The following is a 24,570-nucleotide window of genomic DNA, read 5'->3' on the forward strand; positions in this document are numbered from 1 at the left end:
AGGACGTGGAGCTGTTCGTTCACTACAAAGATGCTTGCACGTGCCAGAAGGAGCCGGAGTCAGTCTAGGGCGCCAATGCAGCAGTACCAGGTGGAGGCCCCGGTATGGGTCTACTACCGCAGCTGGAGGAAGAGACTATCTCCCAAGATTGTAGTCCAATAGAAGGGGCCGGTAGAGCTGCTCGACTGCATCTCCGATGTGGTATACCGAGTGCGGTTGCCTGAGTGGCCGAAGCCAGTCGTCCCGAACCGGCTCCGGCTGGCACTAGCTTGGGTCGTACAGTTATTTGCATGTGTGTTTGTGGGTCACAGTGACTGTAACCAGGGTATGTAATAATCACCTCCCCGTCTGCATGTGACTGAGTGGGTTTCTCCCCGTATCATAGCGCCCGGTGCTTGTACCAGTAAACTCGGCTGTTGAATTAAACGAGCTTAACGAACTTTTTTTTTTTTCGTTTGTCATCATGGATCAAATGCTCGCCACTATATATATGATCACTATCATTGGAGGTTCAGGAACGGAACAACATTAGTGATGTACTTGCAAGCAGAACCATCAATCAACTACTACACTCTGTCTTCAGTAGGCAACACAATCATGAATCCAAACGGCCAAGTCACCATGGATAGCATGCTTCTTAATCTTCTGTACGGATCTCCCATGAGTGGCTTTCTCGCATATCTCCCTAAAACCCACGAAGACATATTCTGACTCTTTACCTTTATCAATCATCTCCATCATCTTCTTGAAACCTTCAATACTGATACTAAGCGATTACCTGCCTCGCACAAAGCTAAACTGACGACACCTAATTAAGCTATGCTTTTCCAAATGCTCATAAATTCTATTTCTAAGAATCCGCTACATCAGTTTCCCTACCACTGACAATAAAACCCACCAATCTATTATTTCCAGATTAACGCCATTTCCATTCCAAATAAAGGAACAACATCCCCCCCGCCCCCCTCCCACTCGCAACAGCTTCTTCCCTCAGGGTGTGAGAATAATAAATACCCAACCAACACCTATATATCGTCTCTAGGGCAGCGGACTGCTTACTGCACTGTTTACTATTTATCTGCGCTCCGCATTACTACATACATCTTGAATTATAATTTACTAACTTATTTATAGTATACTTTGGTGTTTTGTGTGTGTGTGATATATGTTGTGTGGATGCACCGTCGTCCGGAGGAACGTTACTTCGCTTGGTTGTCTCTATGTACACTCAAATGACAATAATCTAACTTCAAACTGAACTTGTACAAATATGTTGGTCATGGCGTCAGCAATCACCATTCTCGCCTTTCTCTAGAATATTTCAATAGGCCTGCAAACACTTCAAAACGAATGATTTTAAAGGGATTCCTAATCTCAAAATGTCCTGCCAAATTAGCATGCTCGAACTCTGGTCTCACTACCGTCTAATTCTCTCCCCTTGGTAAAAACATATGCAAAGTGCACTTTAGGACTGAACGTTCATAATCGCTCTCCAAAACCATGCTTCCTACTTTATCCGTGAATGGTTCTATCCTCCGCCGAGTTATCTTTGTTTCTTGAGGTATGTATCCGATTTGCCAAAATATGGTGTGTTTCTCTCTCTCTCTCTCTCTCTCTCTCACACACACACACACACACACACACACACACTCCCTCTCACTCTCCTAATTTTCTTATTGAGAGTTTTCTCGCTTATTTATATTTTTTCAGTATCACTGTTCGATTTTATCTCCCTAAACCTTAAGCATGCTTTCTTTATCTTCTTGACTAAATTTGCCACTTCGGCCGCTATCCACTGTAGCCCCTCCACTGGCCACCCTCAGGGTCGCTCGGCTCGCTGTCGTCTAGGGAAACAGCCTCGGCCCCGGCAAACTGGGTAATTCGTTTGTGTGGATGCTGCGTGAGGTACCCCACCCGAACAAATAACAGACAATACACCAGATGCAATTAAATGATATACAGTTTATAGATATTACTGGAACTATATAACTGAAAGAGAATGAAATATAAAAGGAAAATAAAAGGCACCACACTTATCAAAGTTCAACCTCTTCGCGCACAAAAACCGTTGGAGCTCAAGGAATACACATCAAAGTTGCTGGTGAACGCAGCAGGCCAGGCAGCATCTCTAGGAAGAGGTGCAGTCGACGTTTCAGGCCGAAACCCTTCGTCAGGAGCTCAAGGACCTTCTTCTTGACCCTGCGACCCCCTCGGACCACCTCGACCGGCCGCCTGGGACCAACAACGGTGGTCGACCAGACGCTCCACACTAGTCCGTCTCCGTCTCCTCGCCGAACGTCCCGCTCGGGGTCCGACCCCGTTAGCGGACTCACAGCACCTCGTCCATCATCTGTCTTGCTCTCCCGCCTTCTGCCCCCAAACCCCGCGCATACAGTATCTTCAAATACTCCAAAACCATAACAACTATCCCAATTGGTTAATAGCACTTTCTTATCACACTCACAAAACCGCATTCCCCAGATTAACATAACAAAGACGCCATTTTAATTAACCTCCGCAGTTACATAAAAGTCGAAACCCCTTTACACTCTCCCCCCACCAAATAAAGTCATGTCCTCATGACTTCTAAATAACTCGCCAATCAGTCCTGCAGACACACAACACACACATACACAGATACACACAGTGACAGTGCTCCCCAAACAGTGGACCTTACTCCCGTCCCACAGGCGCTACATAGGCCAACCTATCTGGGAGCTTCTTAACCCTCTGAGACCTCTGTATCCCCTCACCTAAACCCAATAGGCTCAGGCACTACTAGGGATACCTCGGGCCTGCTTGCCAACTCCTCTCTCACTCAGGCCACCACTACAGCTCGGAGCCCCCTGTACCGTATGCGGGGCCCCACCTCTCCTCCTTCCTGATCCTGCCGTAACTCAGACTGTCCACAACTAGCCCTCCCCACTACACCTGACTCAGTGGGAGAAGGGCCAAAGATCTCTTCCTCAATCACGGGGAAGTTAGCGAAAGGCAGCATGTACCACATGTGCAGCACATCATCCTTCGAATCCGTATCCTTCCTCATTTCTTTGATCGGTAGGTGCTGTTTGAGTTTCTCCAAACTGAAACATTTAGCCGGGGCTATCCCTTCAGCCTCCCGCAGTCGAGACGTCAGCTTCTTCGGGGACTCCTTCAACTCTCGCCACAGCCTCAGCAGTTCTGACTCAAGGTTCCTGGCCATGTCAATCTGGGACGCAGTTACCCCAGCAGCTTCTTCCACACTGACCTGAAAAGCAGCAGTTAAAGAATGTTCAGCCTCCGGTTGTTTCTTCCTGATAGTCATCTTCAGGTTCCGTTCAAACGTCCGCCTCCCTTTTCCGAGATCTGTCCTCCAGTTCTTTACCTCCTCGGGAGTGTAGCCAAACTCCCCTTCCTGGGCTCTCGGTTTTCTGTTGACCTCAGTCAGAACACTTCCTTGATCTTCCCCAACTTGCAAGTCTTCCAATCTGTTTTGAATCGACGTCTTGAGTTTCTGATGATCCCTTCGAAGGTGGGTCATTGTTTCTTCTCGCTGGATTAATTCGTCAGTATATGACCGCAATGCGGTGCAAATCCCCTCTCTTCCCTGTGTCTCATTCAGATTGACGACCTGGGTTTCCATCCCCCGGTCCACCACCGTCTGTCCCAACACCAGGAAGTTCAATTGGTATGTCGGGTCATTTTCTTCACATTGCACCAAACTCCTCCGGCCAAAAACTCCTCCACATTTGACACTTCGCTTCGATCGACCGGGCTCAGCCACTCGCCTCGCCTCATAGTCCCCCCAGGCGAATCCAAGCTCTAGATGGTCATCCACATACGTCAAAACTCCACACACCTTCACTTCCCCCATGGTCTTCCTCATGCCCCGCGGAAAGGATGCAGGGGCTCCGGATACGCCCTTGGGAATCTTTTCGGATTGGAAGAATCCTAGGGAACTAGTAAAGGCCATCTTCAGCTCAACAGCCGCACTCCTCAGGATCTGGCAACATCCACCCCTCAGATGCAGCACATTAAACCACATCGCACAATCCACACACACGCTGCCTTCATCTTCCACGCCGCTGGGGTCCAGTTGCCGCGACCTCTCTCTCACTGAGGTGTCTTCAGCGGTCAACTCCCCTCCCTCGTGGTAGTTCGGAGCATCTACTAAGAGGGTCTCACCTTCAGCTACTTTCCCCAAGCCGTACCACGGCTGGGTCTCGTTTAAATTCGGTACTGGCTCAAGGCTGCTACACACGTCCTCAGAAGCAACTCGACACGCTGGGTGCCCAGAAAATGCCTCCATGACCTCCAGAGTCATTAACCAATCATCGTCTTCTGGATAACTACTGCCACTAGCACCCAAGGTCTCCGGTGCCCTTGCGGTTGTCAAGGATAAATGCTTCGGACACCGGTTGTAAAACGAACTGTACAACAACTAGATCTATGCCCCGGGGTCGAGGGTAGCTTTAGCATCGCTTCCGTCTATCCATAGCGACACCCTGGGGCGTTGTCCCTCTAAGCCTTCAGAAATAGGGTCTTCTCCTTTCCCAGAAAAGTACATTGGTACATTGCTGGGAACGTGCTTCCCCAGAGACCCCAAGCCGTTCCCCCACTGGGCCTCCACTAAATTTCCCGACACTTCTCTGATCAGCTGAACAACTCGAGAAGGGGCTGATCCCCTGAAATGATCCCCCTGGCACTGCAAGCAATTTAGCCGCCCTCCTAGCCAGAGAAGACACACTGAAAACTCCCCCCACCCCTTTCAAATAACTAACAGCTGTCACTACGGTGTAAGTGAACCTGACAGCTTTAACACCGTCACCAGCCCGCCTACTCAAACTTTCAACCAATTCCTGTCGCTCTCCTTCAACCGAGCACTACCTAGCAACTGAGAGATCCGTTCCGCCCACGTCTCGCACGCCTCCACCCCTCTTGGGGTGGACACTATCCCAAGTGCCAGGCGGAGCCTGCCACAGCTGGAACATTTATTCGCAGACCCTACCTCCAAATCAGACCACTCTTTCCTCTCTCTCCCAACCGCATGGGCAGCCCAGAGTGCCACCTCCAACTCGTCAATGCCAGTCTGAACTCGAACAAAGACCTCACCCACAACGCATACAGCAATCACCAGCAAATAACCCACAGAAACACACGTTACAGATTTAAACAGGGCACCCACACATCATACCAGCAGACTCAATCCTGGACAAAGCCCACACAATGTAACCCCCTCTGGCCACCCTCAGGGTCGCTCGGCTCGCTGTCGTCTAGGGAAACAGCCTCGGCCCCGGCAAACTGGGTAATTCGTTTGTGTGAATGCTGTGTGAGGTACCCCACCCCGCCCAAATAACAGACAATACACCAGATGCAATTAAATGATATACAGTTTATAGATATTACTGGAACTATATAATTAAAAGGGAATAAAATATAAAAGGAAAATAAAAGGCGCCACACTTATCAAAGTTCAATCTCTTCGTGCACAAAAACCGTTGGAGCTCCAGGACCTTCTTCTTCACCCTGCGCCCCCTCGGACCACCTCGACCGGCCGCCTGGGACCGACAACAGTGGTCGACCAGACGCTCCACACTAGTCCGTTAGCGGACTCACAGCGCCTGGTCCATCCTCTGTCTCGCTCTCCCGCCTTCTGCCCCCAAACCCCGCGCATACAGTATCTTCAAATACACCAAAACCATAACAACTATCCCAATTGGTTAATAGCACTATCTTATCACACTCTAAAGCAAAAACAAGCTGCTAGCGCAAACTTTCTCAGCGTTTAACACAACAAAGCCGCATTCCCTAGATTAACATAACAAAAACGCCATTTTAATTAGCCTCCGCAGTAACATAAAGGTCGAAACCCGCTTAATCCACTGTTCCTTATAAACTATAGATTCCATTAAAATTATGTATTTTATGCATATCGGCTACCCTCAGAAGTTGATCATTTATCATATTCATTGCCCATCTTCTTCTCCCTTTGACATCATTATGGAAAATGGTTCGTAGTTTGCCACGTTGTTCGAATTTGACAAATCCCTTCACAATGAACAATCTGATAGGATCTTCGTCCCTAAATCCATCTCCCTTCTGTCTTCTGATCAGAAATGACCGGATTACTACCCTAAATTAGACAGATCTGTGTTCTTTACACCGTAAGTCTTTCTGTCTAGTCGTGTTCCTCCAGTATCTTGTGTGTTACTTCATTGCTATCCACGCACATTGCATGCGAAGTCTCGAAACCACAATTAAAAATAAACTTCGGTTCAGATTTTGTTACTACGTCTGGGATCAGATTCATGCTGACAACCAGTGGTGAATAGAGGAAGCAAAATAGGGAGACAGGGATGCGTTCAGTTTGTCTGCATCATTAGGAATAATCTTTAGTTATTCATGGTGATGAACTGAATTGGTTTCAGAGTATTTTCTGTGTCATGATGACCTTCAGACTTTTATCATATTTTTGCGAAGCTCTCTCCATATAACAGAGCAAAGAGAAGTACGTTCAGTACGACGGAAGGAAGCAATGAAGATCTTTCTCTAAATTTCTATCCATACATTCACGTTAATGCGTCATATATTTTACCGATGTAATTATGGGATATAATGCATATCATTATCCAAGCTGTAATCGTAGTAAATGTGCAGTCATTCTGCATTATGCAAATGAAGCCAGACTCTCGAAGCATATAAAGACGTTGCTCCTCCACAAGGTTGCACAAACAACCTGCGCTGATGTGTGGAACCTTCTCTGTTTAGCAGGTTTTCAGGTCGTGAAGGAACGATGAATATTTTATGTGTTTCGATATTTTTGACCTGGCTGCCAAGTAAGTGCAGTTCAGTTTTAAACCGAATAATGGTTACTATATTGCCGTTGCTTCCACAAATTTCATTTTATGTTAAATCTTGTGCTGCTTCAGATATGCGATGATTAAATATGTTTTCCTTCCTTCAGATGCCTTCAGTGTATCGGTAGAACAGACACCAAGAGAAGCAATAAAACAACCAGGCGAAACTCTGACCATCAACTGTGTTTTAAAAGATGCTAACTGTAGCCTGCATAACACATCATGGTTCATCCAAAGACCGAGTCAATCGTGTTGGGATAGGCTGTCTATTGGAGGACGATATGCGGAATCAGTCAACAACACAACAAAGTCCTTTTCCCTGCAGATCAGCAACCTAATTGTTGAGGACACGGCCACGTATTTCTGTAATGCTCAAGACCACAGTAAAGAAGCTGAGCACACGCCAATTCAAAAAGTTTGAAAATCTTTCACGCGAGAATCTCTGACTGCTTCATTCTTATGGAAAAGAAAATTACTGAGCAGCAGTTGATTCCGCTGTAGAGCAGGCGTACATTAATACTAGGTTGGTGACGGTCACAATGCCGCTTATATCCAAGCGGACACAATTGGAGCTGCAGCGTGAGTATTCTCCCAGAGTTATGTAAATGGAGACCTTATTGCTATTGAATCAACCACTGTGCCAAGCGCAAACCACAGTGATGAATCTTCAGGCCCCTTCATGCACAAATCGCCTCGGCAGTTATTAATGTGAAATTAATGTAAAATATTCCTTTAGGGACTAAAACTGCTTTCTGACAAAGATTCTTTATCTCTGCCAGAGACTGGTACACAAAACATAGCCTTGCTCTATATGTTTGCACAATTGCAATACATATGTGGTAATCATATTAATAACTAAGCCTTGATATTATCTACCTGGCTGAGAACTATTATCGACGGGATTTAAACAAGCCAGTGCAACCATTTAATTCATGTCCCCTACCATCCTATCGTGGACGTATGGGATTATCTGACGGATTTATACGCTATTTACAACAGTGAGGATATTGTGCTCATGTGAACTGATGTGCAACAACAGTGCCACAGTAGTCTAAGCCATAGCACAAACCTCCGAGACAGTTTTATTTTTTTAAGCTCATCTATTTGCAAAAGGGATTACAAAATATGCCTTTACGTGCATGGATGTTACTCAACATAGTTTTTCAAACAATTTCACTTCTCCTTTAGGTTGAATTCTACCTACAGTCCCTGGTAATCAAACAGCGAAATTCCAGTTTTATTGTCATATACGCTTACAGTGCACTGAATAAATACAAGGGCGGGTGAAACTGAAGGAAATGGAATATATTGGTCAGCCCTTCGTTCCTGGATTATTGTGGAAAGCCTCCGTCTACATTTCAGTTTTAATGATTACTTTTTGAATTGAGCTGAATAGGAAGTTCATTATTGTGTGCAAATACCTTAACGGAACTGGTACAAAGCTGACTGTGAAACCTGGTAAGTGATATCTTTTATTACATTTTGAGCAAGCACGTACTTTTCCCCGAGGTCAAGTATAATTATATTCTCGTTTAAATGATGCAAACCAAAAAGGGCAGTATGATATTTTTTTGGAGTATAAGCATTTCACTGAGACACCCCAGAAGAATTTAAGTATACGCATTTCTCCTCCCAAGATAATACCTTCGCTCGTTTAAAAAAAAAACGAAAATTGGAGTATTTTTACAAATTGAAGTGTACAAATTACCTGCTACGCCCCACCCCCGTCCGACGGTTACTTTAAAATATTATCTGCTGTATTGATATAAGTGCGAGGTCCTCATATCTTGGCATATTTGAGTATGGATTTACTCTCCAATGGTCGCAGACCCAAGCAGTATAGAAGTTTGAAGATGAAATAGGTTTCAGTTCAGAAGGGATCGATAGCTTAATAACCTGATACTTCGAGGGGGCTGTTAGAACATATACTCATTGCGAAAACAACTTGTCATTTAGCTGTAATAGAAGAAAAAGTGTCTTCTATTTAGAAACACATATCATTCTCTAACAAATCCATACATTTAGAAGATCAGGTTGAAACAAATTTTATGTTGTTCGAATCGTTGGACTTATATAATTTTGGTTATATTTTAGTGTCAATTGCCAGAGTATTAAGGGAGGGCAGAGGTAGGCTAAAGGTCTGTGTGCAAGGCAGGAAAAGATACTGAATGAATGTCAACATAATCAATATCGTCTTTGAAAGCGGAGCACAATAATATTAAGTCTGTACCATCTCGCTGAATGCTTTAGCCAATTGCCACGGCGCTATATTTAATTAAATGCTACACTCCAGATCTTAATGAATGACATTCCATATGTAGATTATAAAGGTTTACAGTGTTAATCAGACTGTTTTGTGGTACAAAAGCTACAACTGTCGTCATTGAAGCAGTATGCTAAAATATAGGTTGCAATGGAAACATTGCTGCGAAACGGGTTTTAATTTTCATCAGTCAATTGAATGATAGCGTCTACAAGTAGATCCTTCCCAAAGCAAACTCAAATGAAAGCAAACCTCTGACACTATTATGGGACCGACAAACGTCAGGGAATTAATTTGCAAAATTATCCATCGTTCGTCCAATTTACATGACCTTATTGCTATTTGTTTGCTTCACCTTTCTTAGTTTTAAACATGCTGTAAAGCTCCTTTGTCTGAGCTTAGTCGTGTTTAAAAGTCCTCTGAATCTCGTTGTTTATGGAGTTTTTTCGGAACCCAGTCCAATTCCACTTGCGTTTTTTTTTTGTTAAATAGGCAAGTATTTAACATCGTCTTTGTTCGTATATAGCGCTGTGGTGTATTACTCCGTCTTCCCGGCTAATGTTCTCCCAAATTAATGTAGACCTCCCCTTGCGTTTTGATCCTTTTGGGAAAGGAATTTCTCAGACGTCAAGCAGAGCTAATTCCATGCACTTAACTGAGAAACTGAGAAGGAATCGACATTTGAGAAGAGTACCAGAAGGTGAATGTATTAAATACTTAGAAACACCATCAACACCCTTTCTATTTTATTACGCTACTTGCAATCGAAGGGAAGCTGTGTGATACCAGCAGCTCTTCTTCAGTCCAATAAAATGCATTGGACTACTCTTTCGTCAGTCGTCAGTCGTCAGTCTTATTATAAGCTCTATATCTCCCCTCCTTCTGTAATATGCGATGACCGTTTTCTTTGTATGTCCGCAACGATCTCTGCTTTAAAAAGTATGCCAATTTTCTCATTCTGCATTCGAATAATTTCAACATTCCCAATACCATGTGAAAGAAAATAAATCTTTCCCTAATCTCTGTCGTAAAGGGGGAATCCCATATTTATGCTCCATTTCACTCCCACATACGAAAGTCAATGCAATTGGTGAGCTAACTGGCAAATGAATATTGTCTACAGTGCTTAGAACAATGATAGAATTTGATGCAATTGATGTGGTTGTGGGGGCGAATAAACTAAAATGGATTAATGTAGAATTATTGCAACTCACCTAGATAACCCTAGCCTAATCATAGGACGATTTACTAACCGTTCTGACTTTGGACGATAGAATTAAATGACAGTACCTGGGAAACCCACACGGTCATTGGGAGAACAAGCAAGTTCCTTAGAGACGGCGTCAGAATTGAACTTTGTACACTGACAATTCGAGCTGTGACAGTGTTCCGCTAACGGCTAGGCTTCTCTGTGTCTTGCACTTCTCCATAACTCATTCTAAATATCCATGTTGGTTCAGTCCAATCGTCTGAGACTGATTATAAATATTCGGGACCCAAACACCCATCCCTGTGATTCTAGTGAGCAGTTAGCATTGTCCTATTACAATGTCAGCCATATTCCAAAGATGTCTGCTATGGATTAGTGAATGTGGGCATGCGCTGGAAACGTAGCGACAATTACGGGCAGTCCAGCACCTTCCTGACTAAATGGATTTGACGCAAACTACTCATTTCACGAGTTTGCTTCAGTTTCATTCCATAAGACCATAAGAGACAGGAACAGAATTAGGCCATTTGACCTATCGCGTCTGCTCCTCCATTTCCTCACCATTGATCCAATTTTCCCCTCCTACCCAATCTCATGTCTTCTCCCCGTACATCTTCGTGTCCTCAGAAATCAAAAATCTATCAACCTCAGCTTTAAATATACATAAAGACCTGGCCTCCACAGCTTCATGTGGCAAAGAATTCCACAGATTCACCACTCTTTGGCTAAATAAATTCCTCCTGATATCCGTTCTAAAAGAGCGCCTGTCTATTCTGAGGTTGTTTCCTCTGGTCTTCGACTCTCCCACTATAGGAAACATGCTCCCCAGGTCCACACTATCGATAGGTTTTAATGAGGCCACGCCTCATTCTTCTGAATTGCAGCTAATACAGGCCCAGAGCCATTAAACACTCTTCATATGACAAGCCAATCAATCCTGGAATCATCTTCGTGAACTTCCTATGAACCTTCTCCAGTTTCAACGCCTCCTTTCGAAGGTAAGGGGCCCAAAACTGCTCACAATACTCCATCCGAGGCCTCACCAGTGTTTTATAAAGCTTCAGCATTCCCTTCTTGCTTTTATATGCTAGTCATCTTGAAATGGATGCTAACATCGCATTTCCTTCCTCACCATAGATTCAACCTGTAAATTACCCTTCAGGGAATCCTGCACAGGCACTGCCAAGCCACTTTGCGGCACAGTTTTTTTTTGGCATTTTCTCCCCATTTAGAAAATAGTTAACTCTTTCATTTCTTCCACCAAAAGGTGTATGACCATGTACTTCTTGACAATGTATTTCAACTGCCATTTCTTTGCCTGCCGATTCTCCTAATCTGTCTAGGGCCCCTCTATTTCCTCAAAAGTAGCTGTCCCTCCACCTACCTTCGTATCATCTGCAAACGTTTCAACAAAATTATCAATTACATCATTCAAATCATTGACATATAACGTAAAAAGAATCGATCCCAACACAGATCCCGGTGGAACACCACTGGTCACCTGCAGCCAGACAGAAAAGGCTCGCTTTGTTTCCTGCAAAGCAGCCACTGCTTTATCCATGCTAGAATCTTCTTTGTAATTCCATGGGCTCGTAGCATGTTTAGCAGCCTCATCACAGGCCTTCTGAAAATCCAAGTACACAACATCAATCAGCAATCGAACCGGGCACTGCAAATTGTCTCTCATAGTGTAAAAATAGATCATTAATTGGCAGGGTGGACTCAGAGAATTAAAGTGGCATTATGATCAATGTTATCTTTTGCCAGCTCTATCTCAGTAGATACACTGTCAACCGGCCATTGTTGATTCCCACATTCAGTGCACTTCAACAATCATCAACAGCAACTTGCAGTCTGAGAAAAATGGAAACTTGCTGAAGTCGAAAAATAACTTTTGTCCCGTTCAGGTAAACCCAGTCGAAAATTGTGGAGTCTGTAAAATACTACATTTTATAATATGGACAGACTGGTGACGTTTCAGATACGATTACCATTTAGCAAGCCTACCTTACTCATGTTTTTTTTTTCTGCGACTATTAAATATCATCATCGTCAAATTTAAAAGTACGTATACGTCATCATACACAAACCTGAAATTAATTTTCTTGCGGGCATTCACAGCAGATACCACGAAACACAATAGAATCAATGAAAACACGCACGCATTAAGACGGACAATGAAAGGGCGAAAGACAAATTGTGCAAATCAAAAAGGAAAAAAAAACAAATAATATAAATAAACAATAAATATCAGCAACATGAGATGAATATTTGTTTTAAACTGAGCCCACAGGTTGTGAGAACATTTCAATGCCAGGGGGAATGAAGTTGAGTGAAGGTAGTCCTTCTCGTTAAAGAACCTGATGTTGAAGGGGTAACATTTGTTTTCGAACCAATTAGTTTGGGTACCAAGGCTTCTGTACCTCCCTCCTGATGGCGGCAGCGAGAAAAGAGCGTGGCCTGGAACCTGAGGGTCCTTGAAGATAAAGGCACATTCCTGCGACGGCGCTGCGTATAGATGCGCTTCATGGCGGGGAAGGTTGTATTCGTCATGAACTGCGCTGTATCCACGACCTTTTTTTTGTTGGCTGTCCGTTCAAGGCCATTGATATTTCCATACCAGACCGTAATGCAATCAGTCAGTATACTCCACACCGCACATCGACGTAAGTGTGTCAAAGTTTTCGATGACATGCCGGATCTTTTCAAACTTTTAAGAGAGTAGATGCACGAATGTGCTTTCTTTCTAAGGGCACTTACCAGCGGGACTCTGGATAGATCCTCTGAAATGATAACGCAGAGGAATCTAAAGTTGCTAACTCTCTCCACCTCTGACCCCTAGATGAGGACCTGCAGAAGGACCCGCGGTTTTCTCCTCCTGTAGTCAATAATCAACTCCTTGGTCTTGTTGACATTGGGTGAGAGATGTTATTCTGACAGCTAGATTTTCAATCTCTCTCTAATGAATTCTTACGGCCAACGTCAGCTTTGATACGACGAAGATTAATCAGGCGAAATTTCAAAGTACCATTCAAGGTATAAAAAACAAATCACTGTAAGCTGTGATACCATTATGCTGAAGGAAATAACTCAGCTTCAGTCATCCCTTCAGCCGAAAGGTCTTAGAAACGCTAACGTAACTCTTGACATGTAGAGATTCTTATGATGCAAGGAATATTGTAGTTGTCTTATGCCTTACAAGTTGTCAGAAGAACAACGTAAAATTGATCCAATCATTTCAAAGACTTTTGTTTTTTCTTAATTTTAGCAAAACAACCGTCCCCGCCAAATATCACTCTTGTCTATTCTGCAACTGCCGAACAAAAAGCACAGGGTTTTGTGGAATTGATTTGTCTCATGAGCGAATACCTACCTGAAAACATCGCAGTGACCTGGCAGAAAAACGGACAAGCCGTACAGTCCGGCTTTACCACCACTTCTTCCACTGAAAGTTCAAGCGAAACCTTTACCTCAGCAAGTGTGCTGAAAGTGCCTGTGAACGAATGGGCCAGTGGTGCTGTGTATTCGTGCCAAGTATCCCACTCTGCAACCAGCAGCAACATCCGCAAAGAAATACGAGCTGAATCAGGTAAGAAGCAGTTCCCAATCCATAGGTGCAGTATTTCCACTTTCGTCCTCAGTATTTCATTTGGTGGGCTGTAATCATCTACAGAGAAGATTTTAAAATAACCAGGCTCCTAAAGATTAAGATGCGTGCCAGTATCAAGTTCGGGTAAGGGACTGATAGGAATGTGAGTCGGAATGTTTAGGCAGCAAACATTAAATATCAGAGGTAAGAATTACAAGGAATATTGCGAAGTGTAGTCAGAAGACGTCATGGCGCATTAGTGAATATTGATTTCTGATCATGTTAATGCATCGAATAGAATTTGTATATCTGAAATGATTCTAAGGAATCCGGACATCTTAAAAGATAAGCACAGGAAAGCAGCGGTAAAAAAAAAAAAAAATCCGTGATTATTTTTAAGTTTCAAATTTAACAGCCCATTAATTTTTACTGATGTGTTATATCTGTATCTGGTATCAGCATTCAATGATGAAAATTTTGGAAAATAAATAAATGAAAGGAAGAAAGTAGTCGAGGCAGCCACTCGACTTATCAGACAGTTAAACCTTGTGCTAAACTGGTCCTTCATTCTTGCATAAATAGATCGAACAATGCATATGTATTTAGCACTTCTTTCCATCTAACATTCACTTCCATCTTCGAGCTTCCTGTGTTCTCTCCTCCCTCAGCCAATCTCTCTGCCTCGCTGCATCCCATTCACTGTTTTGCCACAAGCCACTGCCCCTTCCCCACGCCAGTGTTTTATCACTGTCGTACTTTCCGGGGATGTCCGGCTGTATCTCTCCCTCCACCCTTCGCCACACTTGTCTATGAATGACGATACGTTATTCATTTTCAACCATTTTCTTTTCTTTTCCCTATAGAAGTGTAGTGTGTGGTCATGATCTAACTCAAGGGTTCACGAAAAGACGACTTAAGCATGATTTAAAATGAACAATTTCCACCTTAAGCTTTTAACGTGTAGCAGGTTATTAATAAATGGAAATCCCTGCTAAACTTCAGATTCGTCATGTGTCCTTTCAGTGACTGTACTTCATCTAGAATTCGCATTATTTCTCAGAGATCCTACTGTTGAAGAAATGTGGATAAACAAAACTGCCACTCTGGTGTGTGAAGTGATCGCCACAACTCCAGCTGAGGTTTCCATCTCTTGGACAGTGGGTGGGAAGGAAAGGGCTGTTGGCGTTCAAACAGAATATGCAGCAAAGATCGGGAGTCAGTACGTGACAGTCGGCCGTTTGACCAGCAGCATGGCCGAGTGGGACAGCGGAGTAGAATACTCCTGCTCGGTGCAGGACAATCAATCAGCTGCTCCCCTATCAAAAAGGGCACGAAACGCAAAAGGTGGGTGCAATAACAACAATCGAAATGCAAAGCAGTGCAGATGCAGAAAGGGGAACAGAAAGTGCCAGGCAGCAGTATTCAGAGGAAAATAGGCATGGTGGTGAACGAGTTGCCCTCTACTGGAGTCATAATGCATTATCTTATTCAAGGGAAGACAGGTTTTCTGACAAGTGGTACACCGATAGCATTGCACCCAAGACTTCTTCGAATGAAATGTTGAAGTCATAGGACCCGACAGCATTGGAACAGACCCTTCGGTCGACAGAAACCAAGCCCGCTTCAACACTCATTCCGCGAATTGCATTTTGATCTAGTTTATTGTTTCGTAGCTTCAACAACTCTTCGAAGATTCTACTCTACATTAAGAGTAAGTTATGTTAGTCGACGTGGCTAGTACTGGCATGTTGTTCGATATGGAAATTGGAGAACCTAAAACAGAACGCGCACGGCCACACGACAACCATATAAACTCCAGTAGAGCAGATCAAGACCGAAATCAATGCTTGTGGAGACTTGCAGCAGACATTCTAATAGTTGCATCCTTGTACTGCCCCTCTAAAAAGTTGTAGTCATAAAATACTGCACAGAAGTACAGATGGCTCTCTGACCCCAATATTCAAAGATGTTTCACATCTACCTCAATCCAATTTTCAGCAACAGAAAAAAAATCTTTCAATGTCTTTCCTATTTCAGTGATCGACTAAATGTTTCCCAAATGCAGTGACTTAAGGTACTCTCTAAAGCTCCTTCCACTTAACTTAAGTACATACTGTCTTTGAATTTCATAGTCTACACATGCGAATGTTTTTGTCTACTTAGCCTATCAGTGTCACTGATAACTCTCCGTGGTGTTATCGGGTAACTAAGTTTCTTTCACTTCAGAAAAAAAACAAGCCCAGCGATTCTAATTACTCCCCATCACTGACGTTCTCCAATCCAGTTAACATACAGTTGAATCTCTTATGCACTCTTTCCAGCACAATGCCATTCACCTTACAACGAGGTGACTAGAGAGCAAACTGGAGTGCACCAGTGTTTAATAAAGTTGAAACAGAGCGTCTTAAATTTCATCTGCTAATCCTGACCTGTGAAAGCAAGTATGCCGTGTTCGTTTGTCAACACACCAAATACCGCCACTTTCGGGGAACTATGGACTTAATCCCCAATATCTCACTGTTGATAAATGTTCCTTAATAACGAGCTATTTTCTATTCATTGCATACCCTCTTCTTCAGTTCCCAAAGTGCGTCGACTACATTTGTCCATCTGCTGCCGCAAAATCTAACATTGTATATGATCAGTATTGCCGCAGCTTTTGACGTCCATCATCGCGATTCAAAACACCACCAAGTTTAGTCTTATGCATTACTCAGAAATGATATTTTCTATATGCACATAGAAATCGTTATATCACAAACAAGAAAGCTCTTAGGACCGTGGTACGCCCCTCGTGATACACTTCCAAACAGAAAGTTATCATCACCATTACCCTTAGTGGCTCACTAACAATTAGACCGCTCACCACGGATTCTTAAACAAATTGACCAGCGCATAGTTAGGAAACTTGTCAAATGCAAAAAGAGCCACTGTTTCCTTCATCGCAGATACTACAATTCTTGCTGTGTATTTGCACCGTTTCGTTTCAATCACATTTCGGAAAGACAGTTTTTGCAGATTAACACTGGTTGACCTTCCCTTGCAGCCAAAGCACTGGAACCAACGGTACGTCTCTTTGCCCCCTCTGCAGAGGAGATTCAAACTGCGGGTATCGCTACGCTCACATGCATGATAACGGGATTTTACCCCGATGACATAACCGTTTTGTGGCAGAAGGACGGAGCCGCATTCTACTCTAACGCTACCAGCTTCCCCACTGCACTTCAACAGGACATGACCTTCAACAGCAGAAGCCTCCTTTACTTGACTTCAGCCGAGTGGAAGAAGGACGCAACATACTCCTGTGTTGTCACGCACCCACCTTCACAATCTACTGTGAAAGCAAACATCAGCACCCGGAAAAGTAACCACAATTTGCCAAAAGGCTCACATCCATTCCGTGTTTTACATCCTAGTCAAGAGATAAAAAATACAACAGAAGGTCGGCAGTGAGCAGGTTGAAACAATCATTACTGTAGTGCTGTATTAGTAATCAGACCTCTCCGACGGTCCGATACAATAACATATGTGAGCGTCAACTAAAATTAGTGTTATATAACCGGATCTCTGTTGAACATGCGGGGACAAACTGAACTATGCCTCACCAATAGGATCTCAATAGGGCAAAGCTGGAAGAACGTGTATAAATATTAATTGATGAATTACACTACAAACGGAGCCATTCTTGGCGTTTCTAATTATATTCTAAGATCATACACCAATCGACCACACTTGTAAACAGGCTTATTTAAGGTCAAATGCAATATGATCAATAGATAAGAATTAGCATACTAATAACTCGCAAGTGATAGAGTGCTGATTTAGTGATGAGTCTCCGATACGACCGGTGTGAATAATTGGGTGAAAAACGTTCTCTGTAAGAAGCTGTACATTCTCCCGTGGAGTACATAGGTTTCCTCCTAGTACTCGGTTTCCTTCCACAGTCTAAAGGCGTACCGGATAGTAGGTTTGTTGGTCATTCTGAATTGCCCAGCGATTAGGCCAGGGTCATATCGGGGGTTGCTGGCGGTGCGGCCCGAATGGCCGGAAGGGCCTATTCTGCATTATCTATAAATAAATAAGTAAATAAGTAAATATCTAGACAGATAGATAGATAGATAGGTAGATTGATAGATAGATATATCTTCGATGGAACAGGAAAATAGATATGCCTCTAGGTGTGGAGAGTGAATCCACATTTATGGCCAGTTTATTTTTATCTCGCATGGTGTTGATGATGCTCGGCCCTGATCTCACAACAACGCACAATGCCATACACGAATATCTACGGGGACTGTTCATTCCACGCTGTAGGGAGTTCAGACCATAGCCGTTTTTACGGAAAGCTGGAATGTAGTCTGCAGGAAGTTGGGTCAATTATTTGGACAATTAGATCCCATTATACAGCGAAATGCGATTCATTTATTTAGCGATACAACGCGGAGTAGGCCATTCCGGCTGGTCGAGGGATGCCGCCCCAGCAGCTGCACAACCCCAATTAACCGTACCCTAATCACGAGACAATTTACAATGAGTAATTAATCTACCCGGTCGGTCCCTTGACTGTGTGAGGAAAGCGGAGCGTCCGAGAAAACCAATGCATTCCATCGGGAGGATTTACAGACCATTTGACGAATGGCACAGGCATTGAACTCCGAACTCCAGAACGCTCCGACCTGTAATAACGTCGCTCTGCCTCTGCGCTACCTTGGCGTTGTGTTGTCGGTTGGCAATGGTTGGAGCCATAAATTGCACCAAAGGAAATGATGAAAATCATTGTACAGGCACAATAACATCATCGTATTAGATTGTCAGGGCAGGTTTTAAATACCCTTCAGCAACTTCATGAATGTTAACTCCTGCCCATGATAAGGACATATGGTTGTTTATGAATGTATATTGCTCAAGTCTAATCACAACTCCTCATCAAATAAAGCTGTCCACGTATTATTGCGGGAAGATCTATGTGGCAAGTGAAAGTGAAATTTCTACGACACTAGTTCCAGACAATATTTAAAAGAAACTGGAACAACCTGCTCTTGATATTCAATGCTTTACGTAAAAGAACACGCAGACCACTATGGACCCCAACACTTTTCAGTCTCCGACTATTCATAGAATACGCTATCGTTCAATTCATTTCTCCTAAGTTGATATCCTTACGTTTTCCACCTTACATTCAATCAGCTAAGTAATAGCAATTTATTTTCTTGTCCACATCCCTCCAGTTTTTCCCGGAATCCTTCTCACAGATCATGATGCTACCTAGCTTGTATTCCCAGAAAATAGACATATTACAGCATATCCAACAATAATATTATTGAAATAGATTAAGAGCAGCTGAGGCCCCAGTACCGGTCGCTGCTTTTACGACCATAAACCCTTATTTCATTCGCTTCTGGTACATGGTTGTTGTAAGGTTTAACATGCACACAATGGACTGTTTTTATTCACCTGAGCTACTCTGACAGTATTTCCCCAAAACAAGATGTTGTGATAGCCAGGGGCTTCAAATACACGGTTATTTTTTCTTCTTCAACGCACGCCACATCCTGACTTGGAAATGCCCTATAGTGCCTTCCCTTCAGTTTCGATGGGTTACATCCTGTAACTCAACTCACTACTCAACAGCAGTGTACATTATGCTACACCAGAAGAATTAAAACAGTTCAAGAAAGTAGCTCACTTTCTCGAGGCTAAGCACGCATGACAGGTAAATCATGACAGATAAAGCACATAGGATCCAAAGCAAACTGGAAAATTGTATCAAACATTGGCTTGAACACAGTAAGTAAAACTTAGTGATGGGTGATGCTTTTCCGATTAGAAGTGTGTGTGCAGTGGTGCATCGCAACGTTCGCTGCTGGGATCATTGCTGACTGTGATATTTACTAATGTCTTGAATTTGAATGTAGAAGGTCTTACTAGTAAGTTTGCCGATGACACGAAAATCGCTGGTGCCATAAATGGTGCAAAAGTTTATCAATGGATCCAGCAGGATAAGTGGGAGATCTGATCATAACATCGCCAGCAGCAAGCTAGTCCTGTCACAAATGAAGTCATGTCTCTTGAAAAGTCAAATACTCCAAGATTAGAGCATACACTGTACGTGATAGGAGTCTACGAAATTTTGATGAGCAGAGAGACCCTGGTGTATAAGTCAATTGCCCCGTAGGTGCCACCAGAAGAAGATAATGCACTATGGAAGGTATATAGAATCTTTCTTCAGCGGACCAATAATATATTAAAACAGCTCGAATTCCATGTTCACACTTTACGAACTAGTGGCTGGGTCGCAATTGGAGTATTCTGTGCAGTTCTCATCACCATTCTATAACATTCACGTGATGGTGCTGAACAGAATGTAGAGGGCATTCCTCTTGACTGAATCGAAAAACTTCAGCTATCAGAGAAAAATGACAGGTTTGACTTGTTCTTCTGGATCTAAGGAGGACGAGGACACGCTTGAGAGAAGCATAATCACATGAATTATGATTAGTATAGTTGGGGTGGATAGTTACAATTTTTGTAATGTTCCGTTGAATGGAACTTGATGCACAAGCTAACGTGGAAATGAAAACACTTCCTGAGAAAGTGGAAGCACATTAAACAACAAAATATAAGAGTCATCTAGATAATTACTTGACTAGAAAAGGTGTCGAATGCTGTGCACGAATGCGAGTAATGTTGGATGAGCATAGGTAGGTCTCTCGGAGCGAAGTCGGCTGAAGGGCCCGTTTCCGTGCTCTAAACTCAATCTTTGTTTTCATACCTTTCCTTCCTTCATTTTATGTTCTTATTGTCTGATCGTAAAGACCACATTATTTCACACCGTCCGAAAAAGTACACTTATTGCCCTCGTTGCACTCCACCATCTTCTCTCGCGCCTAAAAAGTCAAGTTCTCCAGCTTCGTATAGTTCACACTTTCATTTTTCACCAGAAATGACCATTTCTATCAGTAATCCATCTGTGATTTCCTTCAAATTTTCTCTCTCCATTAGTACAGCCTAGCCTGCTGGGCACAATTCACGGCCCCGCTGTTGGCAACGCCTATGAGAAAGTGGCATAATCGGCTTTTAGCTGTCGCATTAACCAATTCGTCACCACCCTGTACAGACGAGTGGTTTTGGACTCAAAACGTTAGCTTCTTCCCGTTATGCGCCGCTGTGCGTAGCCTGCTCAGTGCGTCCAACATTTCGTGATTTATAACTGAATAATTTTCATTTGTACGTTTCCATAGTGAGATACTGTACCATTATGCTTCATTGTTGTCATTATTTAAAATTTCTACTTTTACATTGCAACGCAGATTCCGTTCAGCGTAGCAGCCAGTAATGATATTTCTGTGCGTCTTATCACCGACCCAACATTCCTTTCAATTGTACTCAAGGGAACGGGAACGCGTTTTCCCGTTCGCCGTAATGCTGGCATGTTTGGTATTTAGTCCTATTATTTTTGAAGGTGGGTTATTGCCTAAAACTCAGAACATCGTTCATGCAACTTAAATGCGCAGCTCCGCCTGGCCTAATCACGGAACAATTTACAATGATTTATTTCCGTCTGGCATAGTTTGCATATTGTTGTTTGATTGTTTGTGGTTTTTGTATTGCTATACTTATGCTCTATTCTTGGTTGGTGCAGCTGTAACGAAACCCAATTTCCCTCGGGATCAATAAAGTATGTATATCTATCTACAAATCGCCCAAACAGAGTGTGGGTGGAAACCTGAGACACGAGGGAAACCCACGCGGTCAAGGTGGAGAACGTAAAATTTTCTTACAGGATTGTGGCAGAAATTGAACCCTGATCGCTGGTAGTGTAAAGCGTTGTTTTGACCACAGCCGCTCTTGGTCTGTGAGAATTGTATATTGAAACATTCAACAGAAGGCTCAGAAACGGAATACGACCTGATAAGTTAGTGACAATAAAAAAACAGGAAGATACAATATAGAAAAATGAGTGGACCGATCAAACCCTCGAACTGTCATTCATTGAGATCTTAGGTGATCTTATTATCAATTCATTTGGGCTTTGAAGTCTACTTGGTGCAAATACGGGATCTCCAATATACACTATGATCTGCACTCTGTAACATGTCCTCGAACATTTTTTTCAGTCCACAATAGCTCTTTATTCAGAAAATGTATCTCTTAGCTGCCGATTATAAACACAAGATTCTGCTTATGATGGTATCCAGTGTAACACACAGTAAATCCTAGACAAACTCAGTAGGTCAGGCATTATTTATGGAGAGGAATGTAGAGTCGATGTTTAGGACCGCAGTTATTTATTCCTGTCCATAGGTGCTGTCTAACCTGCTGAGTTCCTACTTCATTTTGTGTGTGTTTCTCTTTGTTGTAGGTCACTCATGCGTGGAAACTTTCACAATATTCATCTTCATCATGCACAATACCATTTTACTTGCTTCAAAACATCAGCATACATGATTCTGAACTCCTTTATGTGTAATTGCAATCCTTTCAATTCTTGCTTGTGAGGCAAGTTACTCATTCCAATGAAGAAACTACTAAACGTTTGCCATATTTTCAGTGCAAAAAAAGTTGTTCTTCATTATGCAGACTAAAAATGTGGGCATTATTCAAAGAGTGCCTTCGGGCGCACCTCATACTTTTCGACATCTATCTATTGTGTAATGAAGCCGAGTGCTGCATAACACACCTTGATTACTTGCAGCCTTGTTTTGCAATATTCCTCCTTTTAAGTCCAGCGGTGCTGACCAACTGTACAACAGTTCAAAACCTGCCAAGGGAAAATTCATTCTTTGTCTTTAACGCAGATAGTGGTTCTTGCTCACGAAAAGAATATGCAAAGCTGTGAACAGTGTATTTTAGAGTGTTAGTTCCTTGAGGCGGGTTAAAGAAAATATGAACAGTCACAGACATTACACCACGCGGCACCAGGTGTCAGAATAAGTAGCAAACAGTAAAGTACACCAACTCCTTCACATTTGACATATGACGGATCAGATGTTGATTGGAAACATAGAGACGCAACGAGCCCATCGACCAATCTTTTTCCTGTAAAAATGCAGCCTCTAGCTGATAATAAATCCACGAATTTACAAGGAAAATATTAAAACATTTTATTTTGTTACTGTACTCTTTCGATCCATTCGGTCGGTTTGACTCTTTGCCTCTCTCAGATGTTCACTGGATTCTCTGTTCGTGTTCTCTCATTACAGGTAAAGTAGAGAATGCTGACGCAGACGCAGATTCAGCTTTTGTTTGCATGGACCCGAAGTCAAATGAAGACATCCAACTAATGGTGTCCGTCCTGATGAAGGTCTCGGGCCGTAAAGTCGATCGTTATTCTGCTCCATAGATGCTGCCTGACCTGCTAAGCTCCTCCAGCATTTTGCATGTTGCTCTGAATTTTCAGTATCTGCAGAATCTCTTGTGTAGATGATAACATCAGACCGCTGCATTTATAATATCTTTGATGCTGTGTGTGTGAATTTATAGTTTTGTTTCTCTTTATCCGATCAGTTTGATTCTGATTTCTGCTATGTCAATGACTGGTTTCGGTTGGAATTTCACAGAACAGTTGCAAAGCAATGAAATGCAAAGTGTATTCCTCTGAATAAAGTAAATAAACTGTGGTGAAATAATTGTCGGCAGTGAAAGATTGCAATCAACCACAAATGTGAAAGAATTAAATGCACCTTGCAATCTGGTATTGCAATTTCATACTTGAACAAATCTATCAGTTTAGTTTGACCTTATGAGCGGCGCCCTCTCCTACTATCCATATTCACTGACAAAGGAAAACTTAGGAGTTGTTTCGAACTGACTCTTCGTATCTTCTCCATTGTCTGCATTTCAAAATAATGTTTATACTCAAGGTTCTGCGCTAAGAAAAGGTTACTGAATTAAGCAAACTATAATTCTGTGTGTCCTGCAGTTTAATCAGTTACCTTCCTTTATAAAAGAAAAAAAATCATGTTGGAGGGTGGGTGATTATAACTAGCAAACCATGTGAAAATATTATAAAGAAATTGCGCGAATAACAAAACTTAAAGGAGATCTACTGGATTTTGGAAGTAATTGCCTTGTTCCATTTAAGAGATTCTCTCAGACAGCAATTCTACTAAGGAATATACTGATTACTACTTCTGTTTATGCTTATTGATTCCTTGCCACGAGAGTAGCTATTCCATACGCTGCGTGTAGGCAGTTCCGAATAAATTACAGCGCTTTTCTGGCGCTAATAGATGGGATGGTGCCCAATCACATAATGTATATTCAAGACCTCAAATAAAGCAAACAATTACCTGTCAATCAGTCCCCTTTAGTGTTCATCCACTTTCCCTTTCTCCCAAGGCATTCTGTCCTCTCCTATCAGATTTCCCCTTCCTCAGCCCTTTATCTCTTTCACCAATCAACTTCCCAGTTCTTTACTAGAAACCTTCCCCGTCCCGGTGTCTCCTATCACCAGCCATTTTGGACTTCTTCTTCCCCTCTTCTCAGCCTCTTATTCTAACTTTTCCCCTTCCTTTCCAGTCCTAATAAATGGTCTTTGCCCGAAACATCGACTGTTTACTTCTGTCCATAGATGTTGCCTGGCCTGCTGAGTTCTGCCAGCATTTTGTGTCCGTTGCAACCAAATGAACATGCTGTGCTCCAAAGTAGAACCAGCTTTACTTTTTCCTAC

General features: G+C 42.8%; 1 long non-coding RNA gene across 1 annotated transcript; it reads left to right on the forward strand.

Moving 5' to 3' along the window:
* Positions 1 to 8,035: 8,035 nt before the first annotated feature.
* On the forward strand, positions 8,036 to 23,513 carry LOC140204500 (uncharacterized). Its single transcript, XR_011887652.1, has 3 exons — positions 8,036 to 8,294; positions 13,578 to 13,898; positions 23,102 to 23,513. It is a non-coding gene; the product is annotated as an uncharacterized lncRNA (long non-coding RNA).
* The last annotated feature ends 1,057 nt before the right edge of the window (positions 23,514 to 24,570 follow it).

The sequence above is a fragment of the Mobula birostris genome, chromosome 10, assembly GCF_030028105.1.
Source record: "Mobula birostris isolate sMobBir1 chromosome 10, sMobBir1.hap1, whole genome shotgun sequence".
Classification (NCBI taxonomy): domain Eukaryota; kingdom Metazoa; phylum Chordata; class Chondrichthyes; order Myliobatiformes; family Myliobatidae; genus Mobula; species Mobula birostris.